This window comes from Hippocampus comes, unplaced genomic scaffold (assembly GCF_001891065.2).
Source record: "Hippocampus comes isolate QL1 unplaced genomic scaffold, H_comes_QL1_v1.1 scaffold22, whole genome shotgun sequence".
Classification (NCBI taxonomy): domain Eukaryota; kingdom Metazoa; phylum Chordata; class Actinopteri; order Syngnathiformes; family Syngnathidae; genus Hippocampus; species Hippocampus comes.
The window spans coordinates 5,510,441-5,516,358 of record NW_017806175.1 but is presented as its reverse complement, the minus strand read 5'-3'; positions in this window follow the sequence as shown (position 1 = coordinate 5,516,358).

The following is a 5,918-nucleotide window of genomic DNA, read 5'->3' as shown; positions in this document are numbered from 1 at the left end:
CACACTCTTTTTTCACGATTACCGGTACTAAATTGTATGCATGCATTATTCATTATAAACCCACACAACAGGGACAAAAAAATATCGAGAAACTACACCTGGTATCATGATTCATGTAATATCACACATCAGCTGATATTATGGTATGATACTATCATGATATCAGTTAGTATCACAGGACCAAAAATTAACGAATATAATAATGCAACGAATATTGTGAAACATCAAATCCGACAATATCAAGATATGACTGGTATCATGATACAACTCGTATCATGATACTGCTTGAATCACAATCAAGCCGACATCACAAATCAGCTCATAGCGTGCTACTTTTTCTGCGCATTCATTTTGCAATGTAATCGCTGCTCTGTATCAACTACGAATTCCACTTGCTTGCTTTTCAAGCAAGTGTTTTCCGCAAATCTGTTTTTAGTGTGCCAGGTTTAATTTGTGTGCTCTCTGGGTCCGGTCTGCACATTAACCTTTGAGTTTATTAACGATCTGGCATCCTCACGTCCCGCATCTTCCTGACGCCGGCACCACATGGAGTCCTATCTCGCTCGCGCGCCGCCGCACCTAATTCCTGCAAAATGTCAGGGGGAAAAAAAAAAAAAGAAAAGAAAAAAGTGCCGAGTCATGCTCAACGGCTACTGAGCACAAGACATGGAGCTAATGTGCGGCACGCTCACTGGTGTGTGTCTGACACGCTGATTACGAAGCCAGCGAATCTCTCGTGTGTTTCCGTGTTTTACATAATCCGTCTGTCTCAATGTTGTTGAGGGTTTTCTAGTGCGTTACGCTACACGAATGCCGGGTAATGGATTCCTCACTCTGTTTTGGGACGAATGAAAATCATTCTGATGAGACTTGTGCGGAACATATTAAAGGAAGCTATGCAAGTTACATCGGCGTCGAAATTGAAATTCAAACATTCCAACCAGTTCTCTGTGCCATCTGGGCTTCAGTTTACTCGATCTTGAGAGGCATAAGTTTGAATTTGAATTTCCGAGTTGATTTCCGGAGCTACCCCCTACACACTCGGACAATAATTCATTGTCGGCTTCGCAGCCTGCAAAATGCTTGAAAATACCGACTCCGAGAAACACTGTTCGACAAAAAAACAAACAAAAAAAAAAAAACACTAATTATGTTTTAAAAAATACATTTGACAAAATCTGAAGTTCCTATTATTATGATGTTCATGATGATGATGAGTACTGTTGTTATCACCATTACAATTATTTTTATTATGAACCCTTTCAGGGACAGCTTACACTTCATCAGGTTACAGGGTCCATGAAAGGTTTAATTCTAATGACAATAGAAATATGATTAGATGAATATGTTGCGGACTATCATTATTAATTATTGTTTCAATTATCATAATTCGCTAATAACCCAATTAGTCTGTACAATGACTGAATAAAAAAATAAAACAATGACAAACATGTTCCTATATTCATTGATAAGTTAAATCAAAACAGAACTGCTCATGACTAGCGTTTATCTTGGAATGTTGAACAACGAGTTATTTATTGATTGAAATGGAACTGGGTCATTTGAGCAAGTTTCCAAAATGAGCCCCCCCAACCCTATCAAACTCTTGCCACATTCCTTATTTATGATCATCTTTTCATTCCCTTTCCCGTCTGTCCCTGACGGAAACGACAGCCGTCGACATCTCCAACTCCTTGCACATCAAAGTGTTTGGCGGGGTCCAAACTTTTTTTTGCGACTGACACTGATCCCTTCCCACCTTTCCGTCGGTGAAGAAAAAAAAAAAATTGGTCCCGCTCTTCATGTGTCATTGTCAGCTCGCCTCGAGAAAGCTGTCAAAAAAAAAAAAGGCAAACCTACTCGCCTAACATTACGACTCACCCAGCCAAACGTGTTCCGCTCTTTCTTAAGCAGCTTTGCTGCCGAAACACCGAGCACCGAAGCTCATCTGATGTGAATGCCGTGTTCTCTGAGCTGAAGCCAGCGTGTGAATCACAGCTCAAAACATATGAGCTTGGCGACCTCTTTTTATTCCCAGCTGACTTCACGTTTTGTCATATAATAATGCAGCGATATGGAATTTCAAATTGGAACTGACTACACGCACCAAGGAAGATATGGTGCTCAACTTTGGAGGTGAAACTAAACTACAAAAACGTGTACAGTATACTGAAATCATTTAAGGCTAAATTGTCATCAATGTTTTAATGTTAGGTTCATTGAAGGCTTTTTGGACCATTAGGCGTACCGTATTACTAGGCGCTATATCAATGTTCCGGTCTTTTTAAATATATTTTTTATTCATAAGGTACACCGGCTTATAAGGCTTAAATGTTGTGAAGCATTGAATGTCAAATAGTTGATTCAAATTGTACTGTATGTTTATTTAATAGATTTAGCACGATTATGCTAGGTGTTAAACCAGACGCGATATATCAGCTAGCATTGCTTTTGTTCGCCATGAGTTTGCTTTTAGCAGACAGACGGAAAAAAAACAAAGTTTGAACTTCGCTAGTCAATCTGGTCACCGGTGGTTGTGTTATTATTTTCGATAATGCTAAATGCTATCTTGTGTAAGCTTATGTTAAATTATCCATTATTTTCATTTTATATTTGAGCATTTTTTTCTTTTATGTTATAGTTATCTAAATTATATTCTGTTTAATAATTGTTGAAACATTTTTATGTTGCTTGCGTCTGATTGGCTAAAGAGAAGCAGGAAGTGTTTTCGTGACTGAAAGTGGGTTGTGTTCTCATTCATCCGTTTGGAGGTGCAGACGTTTTTTTTTTCTTTCTCCTTTTAATAAACGGCATTAAAGGATTCCATCTCTCCTTTTGTCATTCGTTAAGAAGAGCCATCCACTGAAAAACAACGAACCCCTCAATTTACACTTGGTTAACAGTTCAATCGCTAGTGAGCAATCCACTCACCATTATCCAACTTTTTTGTTGTTGTTTGTTTTTTCTCGCAGAAACGCTCAGCTCACGTTCAGTCTGACCGCAGCGTTCGACTAGTAGGACTACATTTCCCTTGATTCTTAGAAACACAAGCAGGAGGTAGTTTGACGAAAAACATGGACGCCTGCTAGCGATTGCGATGAGAATGAGAATACGAATTTAATTTGAAGGGACTTGAATTGAAAGACAACGAACTGTCGATTTTTGAGAAAATCAAAAGGATTTTACATGTATGTGACATCCGTCGGCATTTGTAATTGTCTTGGATGTTTGCAAAAACACATTTTTACTGGCGGTTCATTCAAGACTGTGATGACTTGAAATTGTTTTTGGCTTAAACGCACGCGGTGGATTTGGCAGGTGCCATTATCTGGACACAGACGTATAAGCCTCATCGGGCAGTGTTTCAGGCTTCACGTGATGATTGGTTGTTGTTTTCAACAGCGCCGTCTTTCAGTCACGCGCAGAGAGTTGTAATTTGTCTTTTATTTATTAACACGGGTGCTTAACGGATCTCAGGGACGACAAGCGGAGGAGGATATCACGAGGCGGCTGCTGCCGCGTGGTCTGATTTTGATCAAGGCTGCTCTACTCATCCCTGCCGATGTGTCACCTGTGAAAATAAGCTAATTTAGTTATGATAGAGGCTCTTGTCTTTGTGCGGCGGCAGCATTTTGTCCCACAAATTGGAGACGGCGAGCGCAGGCAACACAGTGGAGGAGGAACATCACTCTCCCGGCAACGTGAGGACAACTTCCAATGCTAGTTTTCTCTCATTAAATTTATGGCCATGTGCTTTCAAAATGTTTTTTGAAATGCATTTCTGTCAGGTTCTTTGAAGAAGGCCTTTTATGTCCACATCAACAATAAGTGAAGACTAATTTGTGCTTAGTGTTGACAAACCGTGTACGTTCATTGAAAGGCTAATTGTCTTTGTTGTCGACAAAAACATGAATTTATGACTAAATTGTTTTTGTTTAACCCCGCCCCACAAACGTTTGGTTCTTTGAAGACTCTCCATTGCCTTTGATGTCTACATCAACAAATTGAAGACTAAATTATCTTTGATGTTCACAAAACCCGTAAGGTTTATTAAAATTAATTGCGCCCTATTTTGTAGATAGGCGCCTGCGGGTAGGCATAAAAACGGGCGCATCTTTATTTTCGTGCCGAGGAAAATATCCTTGACTGTGTTTTAGGAATTTGGCAGACCGGTGTGATGGAGCTGGCGTGGTCCCGGCGCACCTGACAATTTGGTGACCAAAAGTAGCCTCGATTTTAGACGACCTAAAAGCAGGTCTAAATTTTGGCGCGGGTATTGGAATACAATTTGGGTGGACGTGACTGTAGCGCAGGCAGACATGTCTTAATAAAACAGCGTGGCACAATTCCTCCGAATCATTGTTGAGATCAATAGAATAAATTATCATCAATTTAAAAAAATATTTTTTAATCGCACCCCCCTAGACAACTATGGGTGGTTTTATTTTTTTTTAACCTTTGTTACAGCACATTCATTAGAAAATCTTCAAAGTCAAGAAAACCCTGTAAGCTTGCTTTATTGAAAACTCGTATTCCATTCATTGAAGCCTCGTCTTTATTTCTCAACCATCACAAATTATGTTTTATTAAATATTGATGACTCCGTTGTCTTTGGTGTTCGCAAAAGTTACAATGAAACTAACAGTCTTTGATGTTAACGAAATACGCAGGTTCAGTTAAATGAAGTTTCGTCAGTGCTGTTGATGTTTACAAAATGCATCAGGTTCACGAATTTTGTTTTGCATGTTTTAAAGCATGTTCGGTGTGTTCAGATCGTTAAAAATTAAATAGTCTTTGAATTGACGAAACGCAACTCAGGCTAATTGAAGACTGCAAAAAAATATTGTTTAAAATATTTAAATACAGTATTTGAGAAACGATTTTTACATGTCAAGCATCTACTTTGTAATTCAAATCACTGCCACCTAGAGGGCTGGAGGGGAACAACGTCTCTGCACATGCTGATTTTCCAGTCAAACGAATCGATCCCCCATTCCGTGCGCATTATATGATGAGCGATGTTATAAAAGGCAATGACTGGCTTATGTAAGAAGCCTTCGGGAAGGTCTTCATCTCGGCCCTTCGACACCTGACTTGCAGCCTTGTGCGACACCGCGGCATTAGCACCGTCTCATTGTCCCTCGGGTCAAGTGAGGTTGAGGTGAAATGATCTTTACATCGACCGAGCGCTGCCCGAGACACCGATAATGGGACTCTACCCTAAATGCTTTCAAAACCTGCTCCGGCTGGCAACATTAAAGGACACTCGGATTAAAAGCATCTTGTCCGTCGACATGGTAGCTAACTTAAAAGAGTCGCTCAAAGTAGTCAGCACTTTTGAGTCTTATCTTATAAGTACATGGTCTGTTTGGGGGGTGATTTTATTTTGTGAGGCTGGCAAAATAACAAAACTCAATTGCGCTTATCGCCCCTCAACAAAGGAGCCGCAGACCACAGACATCAATACGGCAACTATTGTTTATTTGAAAACTTGTGCATGTGTTGATTGCTCAGAAAATACTCCGTAAGATTATTGACGCTTTACCTCACGTCTCGGCACAGCGTTAATTCACTTCTGCGCCGGCATCAAGTTGTCAATATTTGACATGATTATATCGAGATAAAAGCCATGCAATACACTATTCGATCGATATTTTGGTCTCCGCCTCTATCGACCATTAATCAGAGCACATTGCTCGTGTCTTAAAGGCTTTCCAGTGACTCCGGCAGAGCTGTAGAATAGATTCTAAAATTCTAGTGCGGTTCTATAAATCAATGAATGGACCGTGGATACACTACTTTTGTTCTTTGCTTTGCTTATGAATATCTTCAAGTCTTTGTAAATGTTTTTACGTGCTGTGCTTTTGGTTGTGTGAAGTACATTGAGCTACCTTGTGTAGGAATTATTCTGTATAAAT